The 18,525-nt window shown below is 44.4% G+C and overlaps 1 pseudogene; it reads right to left on the reverse strand.

Annotated features, from left to right (window-relative positions):
* Positions 1-8,951: 8,951 nt before the first annotated feature.
* LOC124597244 lies at positions 8,952-9,068 on the reverse strand (annotated as a pseudogene).
* Positions 9,069-18,525: the final 9,457 nt, after the last annotated feature.

Raw genomic sequence — 18,525 nt, forward strand, 5'->3', positions numbered from 1 at the left:
AATGTTGGCGTAAAAAAAGGAAAATCTTGCCCACGGCTGTCTGTCGGATACGGAGTCTGTCTCATTTATTACGGAGTAAAAATTTCGCAGGGAGAGGCATTTCAAGTAAGAAACTAGAGCTCATCCACGTATTTCCTGTCTTCTTTCATTGTACGATTATGTCGAATGTTTCGCAGTACTGATAATACAGTTCGATTTTTGTGATAAATACGCGACTGTGCGACGCATACCCACTGAAAGAAATCCAAATTTTGAAGTTATTACGATGCTGGCCATGAAAACAGCAACACCGTGAAGGTAACATGCAACATCACCTTAACATTTCAGCGCTAAGTAGACAGCACTACCACCACCAGCGGTCTGTATATAAGAGAGGATTACGCAACGGCCTTCTCATTCAGGAATCGCATTTGAATGTTGTTTGTTTGTAAAAAAACACTGAGGTGACAAAAGTCATGGGTTAGCGATGTGCACACATACAGATGGCGGTAGTATCGTGTGCACAAGGCACAAAAGGGCAGTGCGTTTATATTCAGGTGATTCACATGAAAAGCTTTCTGACGTCATTGTGGCAGCACGGCGACAATTAACAGATTTTGAAGCGTCACCTCTCACCACGGACATCGCAGTGGCCGACGGCTTTCACATAACGACCGAGAGCATCGGCGATTGAGTACAGTTGTCAGTGCTAACAGACAAGCAACACTGCGTGAGATCAACGCAGAAATTAATATGGGATCTATGACGAACGTAGCCATTCCGATTTCAGTTGGTAAGAGCTGACGGTGGCAACGGCCTTGCTGCAGTGGATACACCGATTCCCGTGAGACCACCGAAGTAAAGCGCTGTCGGGCGTGGTCGGCCCTTGGATGGGTGACCATCCAGGCTGCCATGCGCTGTTGCCATTTTTCGGGGTGCACTCAGCCTCGTGATGCCAATTGAGGAGCTACTCGACCGAATGGTAGCGGCTTCGGTCAAGAATACCATCATATCGACCGGGAGAGCAGTGTGCTGACCCCACGTCCCTCCTACCCGCATCCTCCTCTGAGGATGACACGGCGGTCGGATGGTCCCGGTAGCCCACTCGTGACCTGAAGACGGAGTGCTAAGAGTGCTAAGAGCTGACGGTAGGGTTCGAGTATACCGCAGACCCCACGAAGCCATGGACGCAGGTTGTCACTAAGGCACTTTGCAAATTGGTGGTGGCTCCATAACGGTGTGGGCTGTGTTTACATAGGTCCTCTGGTCCAACTGAACCGTTCATTGCCTGGGAATGGTTATGTTCGACTACTCGGAGACCATTTTCAGCCACTGATGGACTTTATGTTCCCAAACAACAATGGAATTTTTAGGCATAACAATGCGCCATGTCATTGGGTCACAATTGTTCACGACTGGTTTGAAAGACATTCTGGACAATTTGAGCTCCCGACATGAATCCCATTGAACATTTGTGGGACATAATCGAGAGGCCAGTTTGTGCATAGAATCGTGCACCGGCAGCACTTTCGCAGTTGTGGACGGCAGCATGGTTCCGTGTTTCTGCAGGGGATTTCTGACAAGTTGTAGAGTCCATGCCACATCGATTTGCTGCACTATCCAGGGAAACAGGAGGCCGACACGATATTACGAGATATCCCACGACTTATGTTACCTCAGCGTGTAGTATTACGTGTCGTGTAGTGTCCATTTCGATGTGCTTAACATTATTTATTGAAATTTTGTTACGAAATAATATCTCTGTAATTAACATAGATAGAACTGACGACAGACATATCATGTCGCTGGTCCCAATCCACATCCGAACGCTTGTCCTAAATTTATTGCTTAGTTATGAGTCGTCTGGATTATCTGGAGAGAAAAAGTTTTTGATGGCGTTGAGCCACAGTCATGCAAATAGAGTAAACCTCCTGATAACAGATATGAGATAATAATGGTCTAGCAAATATTAGCGTCATTGAGAATGACATAAAACCAGAAATCTGAACAGTACAGAAGATAAACATAGTAATGCACAATCAAATGCTGGTTTACTTTTTTAAAAAATATTTAAGAGGGTCGCGAGTATTCTCGCTGCTACTCTTCAGATTGCTAACTCAGTTACGTCGAAGAATATCAAATACTACGTCGTTGATTCGGTATTTGAGCTCTCAAAAATATTTAACTTGCAACGTCAAATTACGATAATAAAAGAAACATAAAAGATTAATCCTGATCTTATTTTATGGTTACGATACAGACGTACTATCCTGTTAATTCTGTTCTATGACTGATAGTTTCTCATGCCTACATTTCAAGCGACCACTATTACTGCGAGAGAAGCATTGCATATTTTATATGTGTATATGCTGTTCTCGTCGCAGGCAGACACTGATTGCGTACTGCCTTCTGCAGTAAATGGAATGAAGTAGTAAGAGGAATTCAAACCTGAAGTAAATCATTCAAATATTCATTCACTTTTGTTTATCATCCAGTTCCGTTTAATTTCTTAGCAATTTTTTAAACACGTAACAAAATTGTCGACCAGTATGAATAAGACAGCAGTCTGTTTGAACTCTGTTGAGACCATCGATATACTATCAAACTGATGGAGCACAGCAATCAGTCGTACTTTTATTTCAGGCTTTATTAAAGCAAATCTAGAATTCAGCTAGTGCCTAGACGTTATCCATGCACTACTTCAGTGTTCACATGTCCTAGTACGTCAGTCCCCTATTGTCCGGGCTTCTGTCACAGTTCATTCATGATGACACGCTTGCATGAACCGTGACAGAAGCCTGAACAACAGGTGACTGACATACTAGGATATGTATTGAAACTCTGAAATAGTCCACTGATAATGGCTAGGAATTAGCCGAAATGTAGATTTGCTTTAATAAAGCCTGATAGGAAAAGATGACTTATAGCTGTCCTCCATTAGTTTGAAAGTCATATCACAGTGATTGAGTACATTCTAAATTCCTAATGGAAGGTAACTTGACTACTGATATAGTTCTGCGAAACTGCCGCCCACATTGTTTGGAATCATATGACTACCGTGCGAATACGGAATCAATGTGTTCACGAGGTCTCAATGTCACCGTACGATTCATGCCCGAGATGACATACTGTTCGCTCTACGGCAAACAGCATCGTAGAAACACGTCATCTCCATTGAGTTACAAAATGAGCTTGTTTGCAGCCAGATTAGCTTTGATACGAACAGTACGACGCTGATTGAAGCACGATGCAGCCTCATCACGGTGACCATTCTGGTGATACCCCTTACGCGGCAACAGAGAAATACGTACTAACAGGAGGTGCCCAGCGACAACACTGGGCTGGGATGGTTCCAAGTCCTCTTCTCAGACGGGTCTTTGTTCTACTTACGCATCATTACGGACGAGTCCATACTAGGAGATTCCGAAAACAACGAATGTTGCCAGGTTTCATTCGTCATCGGCGTACGTGGTAATATGGGATGCTATTTGGTACACAGTACAATCTCCTGTAGCTCGCACAGTCGGTAACATGGTACGCAACCGTGTTAAGGCTGACGGCTATGCCCTGTCGTCGAAATCCCCATGACATTATCTTCCAACAAGATAACGCAAGACCACGTGTTACCCGTGCTGTTCTGCCCTGTCTCGATACAGAGGGTGTTCTCCAGGTGTCTCACTCACTGCAAACATCTGGACGTGGGTTTCCAAAAGACTGGCACACAATAACTCGCCACCCACTATAGTGCGATCAAGTCGTTTCTGTTTACATTTTCAGCTGGAACTAACATCCGCATGTAGTTACGGCCATGAGCTGCAACACGAACATTCCTGATCGCTACGACGTGCATTGGGTTCGGGAGCAACGTCGCTGCTAGAAAGATGTAGCTTGGGTAACTATACTCGTAGCTTCGTACCGCCGTACTCTCTCTTATTTTCTCACTGTCTCTTTCTCTCTCTCTCTGTCCTTCTCCATGCTTTTGCTCTCACAAAGTATCTTCTAAATATTTCCGATTAGAATGAGATTTTCGCTCTGCAGCGGAGTGTGCGCTGATATGAAACTTCCTCGCAGATTAAAACTGTGTGCCCGACCGAGACTCGAACTCGGGACCTTTGCCTTTCGCGGGCAAGTGCTCTACCATCTGAGCTACCGAAGCACGACTCCCGCCCGGTACTCACACCTTTACTTCTGCCAGTACCTCGTCTCCCACCTTCCAAACTTTACAGAAGCTCTCCTGCGAACCTTGCAGAACTAGCACTCCTGAAAGAAAGGATATTGCGGAGACATGGCTTAGCCACAGCCTGGGGGATGTTTCCAGAATGAGATTTTCACTCTGCAGCGGAGTGTGCGCTGATATGAAACTTCCTGGCAGATTAAAACTGTGTGCCCGACCGAGACTCGAACTCGGGACCCTTGCCTTTCGCGGGCAAGTACTCTACCATCTGAGCTACCGAAGCACGACTCCCGCCCGGTACTCACAGCTTTACTTCTGCCAGTACCTCGCCTCGCAGGAGAGCTTCTGTAAAGTTTGGAAGGTGGGAGACGAGGTACTGGCAGAAGTAAAGCTGTGAGTACTGGGCGTGAGTCGTGCTTCGGTAGCTCAGATGGTAGAGCACTTGCCCGCGAAAGGCAAAGGTCCCGAGTTCGCGTCTCGGTCGGGCACACAGTTTTAATCTGCCAGGAAGTTTTATTTCCGACTAGATTATAAACGTCCTGATTGCTAATAGCGATAGGTGGTAGTGAATCCCTGTTCATCTAGGAGTAATAGCAAGTCGTTCGTCGCCATCTGGATCGTGCACCTAAACCTCACGTGTGACGCATTACAAATAGTGGGCGAGTCTACACAGTTTTGGGAACTGGACAGTAGGTAAGCCTGCGTCACTGCGGCGTCTCATGATGTGCCTAGTACTCCTATGTTTCGCACAACCCTATCTCAGCAGTGCGTAAACGTGCTTTTCCTCAGAGAGTCCAACCTTCTTCAAAGGGTAGTTCTGTTTCTTCGTGGATGGGCAGCAGGGGGGAGGGGGGTAGGGGGCAGGTCTTCATCAGTCTTCTGACTGGTTTGATACGACTCGTTACGACTTCGTCTTCGTGCCAACCTCTTCAGAGTTACATTTGTAGTTTACGTTGTCGATTATTTTATAAGTACATTTCATTTCTTCATACTCCTAGAAGTTTTCCCTGTACGTGTACTTCTAGTACTACAGAAGTTAATGCCTTATGCCTTAACGCATGTCGTGTCAACCCGTTCCTTCTTCCGGTGAGTCTTCTCCACATATTCTTTTCCTCGCCTGTGGAGGACCTTCTCATTTCTTATGTGAACAGTAGTCTTAATTTTCAACATTCCTTAACACCACTTTCAAAACACTTCTATCTCTTTTTCCCTGATCTCCTTTGCTGCATGATTCACGGGTACTCTGCTGTAGATACATATTCTTAAAAACATCTGTCTCCAGTTAAGGGCTATGTCTGACATTAGTAGACTTGTTTTAGCAAGGAATGCACTCTTTGTCTGTGCTAGTCTGATTAGTATTAGGGGAACTGCAAAGTAATGTCGTTTTCTTACATTAAATTCAAACAGATAAATCGTTAACAAATTTTTACTTCTTAATCAGTGATGTAATCACCCTCGTTGTCAACAACCTTTTTTGCATCCAGTGGGCAAATTTTCAATGCTCGATTGATAAAAGTTGATTTTTGAACAAAATAACTGCAGGTGACATTTAGGACATCATCCATGTTGTAGCAATCGGAATAAATGAAAATCCGATGGCGCAATAACGGGCGAGTATGGTGGTTGAGGCAATACCTCCCACCCCAATTTTTTCCAGAGTTTGTCATGAGCCGTGCGGTCTTGCACTATCGCATTGCAGCCGGCGCTTCAGTCTGCAGCCGCGCGACCGCCACGGTCGCAGGTTCCAATCCTGCCGCGGGCATGGATGTGTGTGATGTCCTTAGGTTCGTTAGGTTTAAGTATTTCTAAGTTCTAGGGGACTGATGACCTCAGATGTTAAGTCCCATAGCGCTCAGAGCCATTTGAACCAGACCGCATTGCAGAATGATGCCTTTTCTGTAAACAATCGCTGGGCACTTTTCAGTTCGAGCTTGATTTACTGGATGCAATTATTCACAGTAAAGGTCTGCATTCGCAATTTGTCCAGGTTCAGCACTTCAAAATGTACGACCCCGCGAATACTCCACTAAACATCAAAAGCACGTCATTGCGGCGCAACCTTGGCTTAGCTACAGTTGGTTTCGTTTCATATGGAGAGAGCCACTACGTTTTGAATTATTGTAGAGGACTCTTGTTCATCTCCAGTGATGAAGCGATTAGAAAACTCTTCCTTATTGTGCCTGTGAAGCAACAAGTTGCTCGTTGTGGATCGGTTAGCTTTGTTTGTCTTTACCAATCTGCTGCAATGTTCTTGGATGGTCCACCACGGTTGATTAAGTCTATCTGACAGTTCATCGATTGTCTGACATGGACTTGCTTACACTTCGGTCTTGAAAATGTCATTGACCAAAGTTGTTGGTCTTTCTGATAGATTTGACTCGGGAAGATCAAAAATACTGGGTTTGAAAAACCACCTTCGACACTCATGAACGTCTAAAGCACTTAGGTAAACGTCTCGAAAGGTTTTGATAGCATCTGTTGCGTTCCCATTCTTGCAAAACTCAAAATGCATACAATTCCAGATATGTTTCTCATCTAATCTGGTACTGGTGTTTGGCTCCAATTTCACCTTAAACTGAAAAAAAAGTCAGTAACCAAGTCACTCTAAGCCTAATATATCTTTGACACGACTATAAATTACACAATGAGCTGATAAATGGCACACGAATATCCCCCTAGCATATCCTCGTGGCCTCGCCAGTCATGCGTTATTTTGCTTCAAAAGTAAGAGACTGCTTCACTTCATCTACTACGTGATGCCCAACTTAGATTTTAAGTTTACCGCTGATCTCATTTTTGCTACGCCTCATTACACTCGTTATTCTTCAGTTTACTCTCAGTCGATATTCTAAGCTCACTAGACTGTTCATTCTATTTACGAGATAGTGTCATTCTCTCTCACCTTCACTGAGGGCAGTAATGTCATCAGCGAATCTTTTCATTGATAAAATTTTAGAAAGCTTTTTATTAATAGAATGTCAACATCGGTATGATAAATTCCAAACGCACGTCCACCCTCACTAAATTTTAATTTCCATAGTGCCTCTCAGTTTCTGCTATGGAATACAGTTATCACAATGCTGCAAAGAAAAGCTATTACTCTAGTGATTATCTGTTCTAACTATACCAATTTCTGACTTTCCGTCTCCAGATAAAATCGACAGCATAAATGAATACTGTATTTTGGTATACGAGAGCGCAGTCGTATCGAAGATACGCAATAGACAGTGTAAGTGAAAGAATAGCCCGTATGGACGACTGTAAAGAATGCATTCTGCCTAGTATTCAATGTCTTCTGCCTGCGCGCACTGTTGTCGCTTCAAAAGTCGGCACTTCATCCCGTTTCTTTTTTCGAACAAATATAGCGACAGTATATTGCATCCTGTGTAGTAGTAATGCTGGTCGAATAAGCATTTCCAGTCGATGCATTCTGCGCCTCAGAAGTGACTCATTCCGATGCATAAGAGGTAGAATTAATATCACACAGTCTCTTAGCTACATAACAAACTGGCAGCCATTAAGCTCTGACGAGGAGCAGGATTAGTTCTGCAGCGGAATCCGTGAACATTCTCCGTCGTGTCGCTTTTTCTTTACTTGTTTCCCAGCCACTGCTTTCACGACGTCGTTGCAGCCTTCAGAACCTCGTTCAGGATTTCAGAGGCTCATTTATCCCGCGTTCCAGCAGCCGCTGCTCTCTGTCGGATTTACTGAATAGCTCTGGGAGACCTACCCTAATTTAAACTTATGGCAGGAACGATTACTTCAGGTGACTCTTAGGACAATAAATAATAGCAAAAATATTTTTTTTCCTCTCTTGCCAAGGACGGCGCCTGACCACCACCATAAAATAAATTTAAAATCTGCCATACTGAGAATTTGTAATGTAAATTTTGACAGTTACTCTCATTTTCTGAGGAAGATGGTGCGCAGTGCGTAAGGGTGGGTACTTCACGAGCTTACTCGCCCTTGAAACTATCTTCACTCTGCAGTGATGTGAACCCGATTGTAAAACGAACCGACAGATTGCGATTATGTTCCCGGCACGGAGCTAACACATGTCCTTTGCCTTTCTTGAGTAATTCTACAGTAGAGCTATCCGGACACGTTTCACTTTCCGTATCATAGCCCCAGTCATGATGCCGTTTTAATCTTTCAGGAAGTTTAGATTTAACTATCATTAGCGATTTTTTTGTTGCTAGCTCAAATCACCCAAGATGAACATCAGGAAGTTTCTTTCCGAACTATTACTGTTAAGCACACGAATCAATTTAAGCTGGTGTTTAGACAGCGTCAGGAGACAATAATTACTAATTCAACCAAAATCTTGTATTCTGTTGTACTATGCGTGAGCCACTGGAAATGTGACAGTGCAAGTATAATCCACAGCGATTAATTTCATTGCCCATCTTCATACGATGCAGAACCTCGTATTAATGTCCTCTGTGTTTCAACTCCAGATTTTACAGAAATATCTGGCTATGGATCAGTTAATACAATAATTAAGTAGCAGGTGTTCTACTGATCAAGTACATCGCTGGAGCATTTTCTTAGCTGTGTCATTGTATGTTGGTTATTGATATGATTATCCGGTTAAAAAGCACTCCGTCTTCAGGCCACGAGTGGCCTACCGGGACCATCCGACCGCCGTATCATCCTCAGGGGAGGATGGGGATAGGAGGGGCGTGTGGTCAGCACACTGCTCTCCCGGTCGTTATGATGGTATTCTTGACCGAAGCTGCTACTATTCGGTCGAGTAGCTCCTCAATTGGCATCACGAGGCTGAGTGCACCCCGAAAAACGGCAACAGCGCATGGCGGCTGGATGGTCACCCATCCAAGTGTCGACCACGCCCGACAGTGCTTAACTTCGGTGATCTCACGGGAACCGGTGTATCCACTGCGGCAAGGCCGTTGCCCATTATCCGTTTAAGATAGAACATATTTTGCACAGTACGCTTAAAAAATTCAAGTATCACGAAACTAAAAATTTTCGAAGTATTGTTTTTGCTAGAACAAGTTAATAAGTAAAGGTAATTTCTTTCTGACCAAAGGACTGACAGCACTGACTTAGCAATGAAATATCTTAATCTTACTGTTGCTCCTGTGCGTTAGCTACGTTGCTTCAGTGTATAGTTGTTCCATTGGTAGTGATTTCAGAGCATTTTATAATGAATGCCCCGTTGTCCGTATGTGACAAGGAAGAAATAAGGGGACTGATTCGTTTTATGTACTATGAAATATCTAAAGCTGCAGAGATAATTGGCGGGATGCAGTTACATTATGGTGGTACCCGTTTTATGAACGAAAAGTTTTAAAGGTGGACGTGTGTTTGTCTGAGACGAAGAGATCTTGGACAGGCCATCCGCGCTAAAATAAGCTAGAACATCAACACGCTCCTTAATGAATGATTCGTGATGATCATCGTGTGACAAATTATGATACTTTGCATGAGTTGAACGTCAGCTGTGGTTCAGCTTCTGCTTCATCCATGATTTTCTAAACTTTCGCAAAGGTTTTGCCCTTGAATGCCAGGAAAACAATAAGATTTAGAATATCAAAAGCGCTTGTATGACGTTTTCAAGAGGAAGGAGAAGGCTTTCTCAATCGCACAGTAAAAATTGATGAGACTTGGGTCAAGCACTACAAACCACAAAGTAATCGGCAGAGCCTGGTGCCGAAACATCCACCTGCGGCTACAGCAAAATAATTCAAAAGGCAAGTTTCTGCAGAAAAGTTGATGAAGACGATGTTTTCAGTCATGAAAGCTTCACTGTTGAAGATCAAACATCGAACAGTGACAGCAACTGTAAGCTATTGCGGTATCTGAAACGGGAAAATAAACCAGTGCATTCAGAATCTTGATTCCAAAGTAATGAAGCACCAATCGTACATCCCTCACCTAGCCGCAAGCGATTTTCACCATTTGGTCCAGTGAAGGAGGACCTGCGTGAACCCAAGTATTCGTCGGGTGACGAAGTGTGGGTGATGCTACAGTGTGAGTGCACGATGTCGCAAAGACGCTTACATGATGGATTTAGGAAACTTGTCAAGAGATAGACCAAGTGCATAGAGAATGAGGAACATTACACAGAGAAATGATAAAGATTTTCCTTTTTCAAAAAATTGTTTTTGATTTTTTTTTACTTGTCCATTTACACGAATTTCTGAAGATACAATAGCATGTTCGTACTTTCTTCGGCCAGAGGTTGAGGATCACACACAGCTGATCAAAGCATAATTTGGATGCTCAAAAACACTCGTCGCACTTCATCCGCATGTACACTAACAAATTCTAGACTGAAAGAAAAAAATGTGCTATTTCGCAATAATGTATTCGGTGCTTACCACCCCAGGTTTAGTACAGAATATGAATCAAATTATTTACGAATTCTCTACATCCTTTTGCACAGTCTGTCTTAATCGTAGTTACCATTATCCTTATACCACTTTATTTTAACATCAACAAAAGCAAAACGAGGATAATGGAATGTAGTCAAATTAAGTCGGGTGATGCTGAGGGAATTAGATTAGGAAATGAGGCACTTAAAGTAGTAAAGGAGTTTTTCTATTTGGGGAGCAAAATAACTGATAATGGTCGAAGTAGAGAGGATATAAAATGTAGACTGGCAGTGGCAAGGAAAGCGTTTCCGAAGAAGAGAAATTTGTTAACATCGAGTTTAGATTTAAGTGTCAGGAAGTCATTTCTGAAAGTGTTTGTATGGTGTGTAGCCATGTATGGAAGTGAAACATGGACGATAAATAGTTTGGACGAGAAGAGAATAGAAGCTTTCGAAATGTGGTGCTACAGAAGAGTGTTGAAGATTAGATGGGTAGATCACATAACTAATGAGGAGGTATTGAATAGAATTGGGGAGAAGAGGAGTTTGTGGCACAACTTGACAAGAAGAAGGGATCGGTTGGTAGGACACGTTCTGAGCCATCAAGGGCTCACCAATTTAGTATTGGAGGGCAGCGTGGAGGGTAAAAATCGTAGAGGGAGGCCAAGAGATGAATACACTAAACAGATTGAGAAGGACGTAGGTTGCAGTAAGTACTGGGAGATCAAGAAGCTTGCACAGGATAGAGTAGCATGGAGAGCTGCATCAAACCAGTCTCAGGACTGAAGACCACAACAACAACAACTTTATTTTAAGTCTGACTGTAGCTTTTCAAAAGCGTCAGGCCGACGGATGCAAACTTTTATCATTCATTCATTTGAATTGCGATGCGAAATGTACAAAGGATAGCGAGAGCGCGGAGTAGGCCTATCGCCGACCCGCTGGGCTTGTTCCGCCTGCGACCAAAATGGCCGCTCCAGCTAAGGCGAAGATGCTCTCACTCGGACACTGCAATGGCTTATGACTTGGACACGACCGCCTTGGCAGTATCGCTCCCGAATTCGGAAAATTAGCAACCCATAAAGCTGTGGTCACAGTGGCACCGACATCGGTTGATCCCGCCGACGACCGATATCGACCGAACACGGCCGATCTCTTCAAATCAGTACGCCGCTACGTGCGCGGTCGTAATTCAGCCATTCTCATCGCACGAACTTGCAGACTTCGGGCGACAATCGGTAGTATCAGATCTGTTTTCTTCAGCCGAATCGGTGGCCGATCTCGCACACGAAACAAGAACTGTGAGAAAATGGTAGGTCCACACAGAATCAGTTTATGACATCCTGAGTATTAAAAACTGTCATAATCAGGATATACACTACTGGTCATTAAAACTGCTACACCACGAAGATGACGTGCTACAGATTCGAAATTTAACCGACAGGAAGAAGATGCTGTGATATGCAAATGATTAGCTCTTCAGGGCATTCACACAAGGTTGGCGCTGGTGGCGACACCTACAACGTGCTGACATGAGGAAAGTTTCCAACCGATTTCTCATACACAAACAGCAGTTGAGCGGCGTTGTCTAGTGAAACGTTGTTGTGATGCCTCGTGTAAGGAGGAGAAATGCGTACCATCACGTTTCCGACTTTGACAAAGGTCGGATTGTAGCCTATCGCGATTGCGGTCTATCGTATCGCGACATTGCTGCTCGCGCTGGTCGAGATCCAATGACTGTTAGCAGAATATGGACTCGGTGGGTTCAGAAGGACAATACGGAACGCGGTGCTGGATCCCAACGGACTCGTATCACTAGCAGTCGAGATGACAGGCATCTTATCCGTATGGCTGTAACGGATCGTGCAGCCACGTCTCGATCCCTGAGTCAACAGACGGGGACGTTTGCAAGACAACAACCATCTGCACGAACAGTTCGACGACGTTTGCAGCAGCATAGTCTTTCAGCTCGGAGACCATGGCTGTGGTTACCCTTGACGATGCATCACAGACAGGAGCTCCTGCGATGGTGTACTCAACGACGAACCTGGGTGTACGAATGGCCAAACGTCATTTTTTCGGATGAATCCAGGTTCTGTTTACAGCATCATTATGGTCGAATCCGTGTTTGGCGACATCGTGGTGAACGCACATTGGAAGCGTGTATTCGTCATCGCCATACTGACGTGTCATCCGGCGTGATGGTATGGGGTGCCATTGGTTACACATCTCGGTCACCTCTTGTTCGCATTGACGGCACTTTGAACAGTGGACGTCACATTTCAGATGTGTTACGACCCGTGGCTCTACCCTTCATTCGATCCCTGCGAAACCCTACATTTCAGCAGGATAATGCACGACGCCGCACTCAATGAAATGGAAAACACCTTAAAAGAACAGTATGGAATGAAAATAAATAAGAAAAAGACTAAAGTGATGGTGAGTGGCGCCCTGAACTACAATGAACCCATACGAATAACAATAAAGGGAGAGAAACTAGGGCAGGTTACAGAATTTAACTACTTAGGTAGCAAAATAACAGCAGATGGAAGGAGCAAAAGTGACATTAAAAACAGAATACAACTTGCCAAAATAGCATTCAATGGAAAAAGAAACTTACTGACGAGTAGAAATGTTAGTTTAGACGTAAGAAAGAGAGTCATGAAAACCTATGTGTGGAGTACAGCCCTTTACGGATGTGAAACTTGGACTAGTGGAAAAGAAGAAAAGAGAAGATTAGAGGCATTCGAAATGTGGTGCTACCGGAGAATGGAAAAAATCAGCTGGCGAGACAAGGCTACAAACGAAGATGTCCTCAGAAGAGTGAAAGAAAACAGATCTCTTTGGCGAAATATACAGAAAAGAAGAATAACCTTCATAGGTCACATTTTACGGCATAACAATTTCATTAAGAGAATATTAGAAGGAATCATTGAAGGAAGAACTCGCCGAGGACGACCTAGATTAAGCTACATTCAACAAGTAATAAATGACATCGGGTGCCAGACCTATGCAGATATGAAGAAGAAAGTTGACAAAAGAACGGAATGGCGTGCTGCTGCCAACCAACCTGTGGGTTGATAACCGAAGAAGAAGAAGAATGCACGACCGCATGTTGCAGGTCCTGTACGGGCTTTTCTGGATACAGAAAATGTTCGACTGCTGCCCTGGCCAGCACATTCTCCAGATCTCTCACCAATTGAAAATGTCTGGTCAATGGTGGCCGAGCAACTGGCTCGTCACAATACGTCAGTCACTACTCTTGATGAACTGTGGTATCGTGTTGAAGCTGCATGGGCAGCTGTACCTGTACACGCCATCCAAGCGCTGTTTGACTCAATGCCCAGGCGTATCAAGGCCGTTATTACGTCCAGAGGTGGTTGTTCTGGGTACTGATTTCTCAGGATCTATGGACCCAAATTGCGTGAAAATGTAATCACATGTCAGTTCTAGTATAATATATTTGTCCATTGAATACCCGTTTATCATATGCATTTCTTCTTGGTGTAGCAATTTTAATGGCCAGTAGTGTAGCTTTGAATCAGTGGATTGAAATTTCAGCTTAATTGGAAACCGAAAGTAGGAAAAATCTTTATCGGAAATCTTAAGCCTAAATTATCACCTCAAAAAATAATTTGTTCAAATGAGAAAGGTGGCATGCGTAGAGTTACTGTGGTGGACCTTTTTCCTGTTATGGTAGGTGGACATTACATGACAAATTATTATTGCAGCTTAGTGGCGTTTGTATAACAGTAGGGTAGTGATTGTGTTACAGGAGCTGGTTTCCGAATGTGGTGTACGTGTTTTCACTTTTCGCTACTTTAGGTGTTCTCATCTACATCTACATCTACGTGGATACTCTGCATATCACATTTAAGTGCCTAGCGTAGGGTTCATTGAACCACCTTCACAATTCTCTATTATTCCAATCTCGTATAGCGCGCGGAATAAATGAACACCTATATCTTTCTGCACGAGCTCTGATTTCCCTTATTTTATCGTGGTGTTCGTTCCTCCCTATGTAGGTCGGTGTCAACAAAATAACTTTGCATTCGAAGGAGAAAGTTGGTGATTGGAATTTCGTGAGAAGATTCCGTCGCAACGAAAAACGCCTTTCTTTTAACAGTTTCCAGCCCAAATCCTGTATGATTTCTGTGACACTCACATATTTCGCGATAATACAAAACGTGCTGCCTTTCTTTGAACTTTTTCGATGTACTCCGTCAGTCCTATCGGGTAAGGATTCCACACCTCACAGAGTAACTTATCCTAAAATTTTTGTTTGCCTTTCACATGTACTCTGAATGACAGCCATTGAACGTTAATTGACGTGTGTCTGTTTCGTTGAATTTATTCCAGGTTGTGCAGAGCGTTTGGAATCTTCCTTTTTAATGTTACCACGAATCTTTTCGACTATGTGAGAGAACATTTCTCTCATCTTCGCTGATTATTCGAATAAGTAAGGAAAGAAAATGTAGTACTCACTACGTACTTTTTGAAACATATATAGCTCTTACAAATACAGCCAGGACCGTTTTAATAGTAAAAGCTGCAATGCAAAATTCTACTCCAAGCACAAAGGTGTAGTGATGTCCATCCCGCCCATGGAGGTTAAAATAGATTCCAAGCTCCTTGATAGAAAAGATTCAAAGGCAACCTAACCTAAACTCCCTCATTCTGCCAAAAGCATGCGAAAGAGATCGGACGCTCTGTGTCAAAGTTGTCGGCCGATGTTGTCGGGTGACCTCTGGCAACGGCGTCTGGCGACCGATGTCAGTGCCACTGTGAACACAGCCTTAGTCCTCCACCAACTGGAAATATCATGATAAACAAAAGAAGAGCACTGCTTATCGCTGCCAACATACGAAGCTCACCAAAGTGGAAAACAGCCAGGAACTCATCACTACCCGACGCGGATGGCTTTGTGCAGACCAGAAGAACTGCCCGACGATTACAAGGGTCACTCCAAAAGAAATGCACACTATGGTTCTTAAAATCCATCTTTTTTTCTATGTGTTTGAAAGTTTTACAGTGTGTAGTTACATCCTTTAGGAACAATATTTTCATTTCTCCACATAATTTCCATCCCTCTCAACTGCCTTACGTCAACTTGGAACCAGGGCCTGTACACCCGCACGGTAAAATTCTGGACCTACCTGTTGGAGCCACTGTTTGGCAGCGTGCACAAGGGAGCTCAAACCTTGTTCCACGAAGAGAGTCTTTCAGTTTCCCAAAGAGATGATAGTCAAATGGAGCCGGGTCAGGACTGTAAGGCGGGAGTTTCAGTGTTGTCCAACCGAGTTTTGTGATCGCTTCCATGGTTTTTTAACTGACATGTGGCCGTGCATTGTCGTGCAACAGCAAAACATCCTGCTTTTGCCGATGTGGTCGAACACGACTCAGTCGAGCTTGAAGTTTCTTCAGTGTCGTCACATATGCGTCAGAATTAATGGTGGTTCCACTTGGCATGATGTCCACAAGCAACAGCCCTTCGGAATAGAAAAACACCGTAGCCACAACTTTTCCAGCAGAAGGTGTGGTTTTGAATTTTTTTCTTGGGTGAATTTGCATGATGCCACTCCATTGATTGCCTGTTCGTCTCTGGTGAAAAATGATGGAGCCATGTTTCATCACATGTCACAGTTCTTCCAAGAAATTCATCTCCAACATTCTCGTACTGTTCCAAAAGTTCGCTGCATACCGTTTTTCTTGTTTCTTTGTGAGCCACTGTCAACATCCTGGGAACCCACATGGCACAAACCTTTTTTAACGCCAACACTTTCAGTATTCTGCAAACACTTCCTTCCCCTATCCCAACGTAGCGTGACGATTCGTTCACTGTGATGGGTCTGTCAGCAGTCACCAATACGTTAACTCTGTGCACGTTGTCTGGAGTGTGTGCAGTACGAGGCCTGCCGCTGCGAGGACAATCCTCAATATTGCCGTGCCCGCTTTCATCACGTAACCTTCTTGCCGACCGACTAACTGTACTGCGGTCGACAGCAGCATCTACATACACCTTTTTCAACCTCTTGTGGATGTTTCCTTCTGTCTCGTTTTCACAGCACAGCAATTCTATGACAGCACGTTGCTTCTGACGAACGTCAAGTGTAGCAGCCATCTTGAAGACAAGATGTGACGGCGCCACTTACGGGAACAGGTTGAACTAAGTTTGAAAACAAGCGGGAAGGATGTATCTACACACTGCAAAACTTTCACACATGCAGAATGAAAACTGTATTTTTACAAAAATAGTGTGCATTTCTTTTGGAGTGACCCTCGTACCATTATCAACCACTCCCCTAGCTGAAACTACTAATTTGCACTGCTCTCAAATCTCCAAGACGGTTGAGAAAGCGCTGCAACTGCTCCAAAATGTGGCTCACCTCCTCCATAATTGGTACTTCGATTTCAAGAGAACTGTTGGCAGCTTCAGCAACTTCTTCGAAGCTGGTCAAACTCAACGTGAAGACGACTTGCAGAGACCTTTAGAAGATATCACCGCGTACCGCTGAAGCTTTCCGACGACTGACACTGAAAGCTTCGGAAAGGAAGCTACCTTTCATCAACCACGCACGCACATCTGACAAAATGACCAAGGCGGTGATCCACGATCAAGAACCTGAAGCTTTGAATGTCTCTGTAAGGGCGATCGTAAAGCTCAAATCGCCAAAAACAACAGAGGATATGCTACTATTCCTGCTTATTGCCACCAACAACCCAGAAAAAAAGCAGAAATTTTTTCCAACTAACTGGCCTCACCAATTTCACGGTGTGAGCAGAAAATCTAGGAGCTATCAGAGACCTAGCACGATGCTTCCGTTGCTAGTGCACTGTTCCACGTTAGATAAGAGTGTGAAGTGTGCTGGCAACTAATTGCGATCACACTCCCCACGTGCTTCGACACCGGCATGCGCACTCTGCAGCGAGGAAGGACATGTAGCTAGCTACTGCTGCTTCATCCTATGGAAGAGCTTTATAGCTCATCAACATAGACAAACTATTGAGCTGTGAGAAATAAGACGGCCAAGATACGCTTTCCTATGTCATACCTGCCACGTCGATGCCACCATTCAGTTCAGAAGCATCTGCTCAGGAACGCCCAAGCACGCCGCACAAAGCACGCAGAAGACGACGCCGCAAACGCCTGCTTATGCTGCCACCGCTTCGCAGTAGCCACGCGAAACAATGCGGCAATTTACTTGCGACGCCTCACGACTGCAGCTCAGCGCTGCGTCTAGACGCAACAGAACGGAGTCTAAGTAAGGACGAAGGCCAGAAGCAACGCCTAACTGAAGTTCTCTTATCCATGAGCACCGCCTTTTAAGCGGCAGAGGAAACTAGGTCCGGCAACTGTCATAACGATCTCACCAGTTTCATTGCCCAAGTCAGTGCTGTGGTGAACAGTGTAATAAACCTGGTATAGCTCATTCCGCAGCAGATTAATGCTGCAGTGCTCTCAGAGACGTAAGCAGCCAACGGATATAAGCCACAACGGCAGCATTATGGGCAGCATTAACGGATTGACTATAGCCGCATGGAATGCCAACAGCGTCCGTTCTTCAGCTCGTGATCTTTGCCAGTTTCTTCAAGACGAAGTTGTTGGTATTTTCCTGATGTGTGAAAAACATTTAAAGCTCTGAGAACATGTTCGTGCGCCAATCTAATTCTATTTCTGCACAGAGAGACCAATGGCAGTTGACAGCACAACAGTATACGTGCAAAACGGCATCCACCACCGTCATATTCAGATTCCGCTGCTGGCAATGCTGGAGGCAAGTGGTAACATCGTCCATAGGTCACGTTTGCCGCTGCAAGCAGACCGCCGTCTCGACCTCTGTAGCCCAATGATTTCGAAGTCTTGCTCAACTTACGTGGCAAGATTTTCATCACACACAACCTAAATGCGAAGCATGTCGCTGAGTACTCAGTACAAGCAAATGCCAGTGGACGGCTCAGCTGCGCTCACTATATTCCCCAACATAAATGGGCAAACGGATGTCATTAATGTCAGCATCGCCGGCCGTAGTGGCCG

Source organism: Schistocerca americana, chromosome 2, assembly GCF_021461395.2.
Source record: "Schistocerca americana isolate TAMUIC-IGC-003095 chromosome 2, iqSchAmer2.1, whole genome shotgun sequence".
NCBI lineage: Eukaryota > Metazoa > Arthropoda > Insecta > Orthoptera > Acrididae > Schistocerca > Schistocerca americana.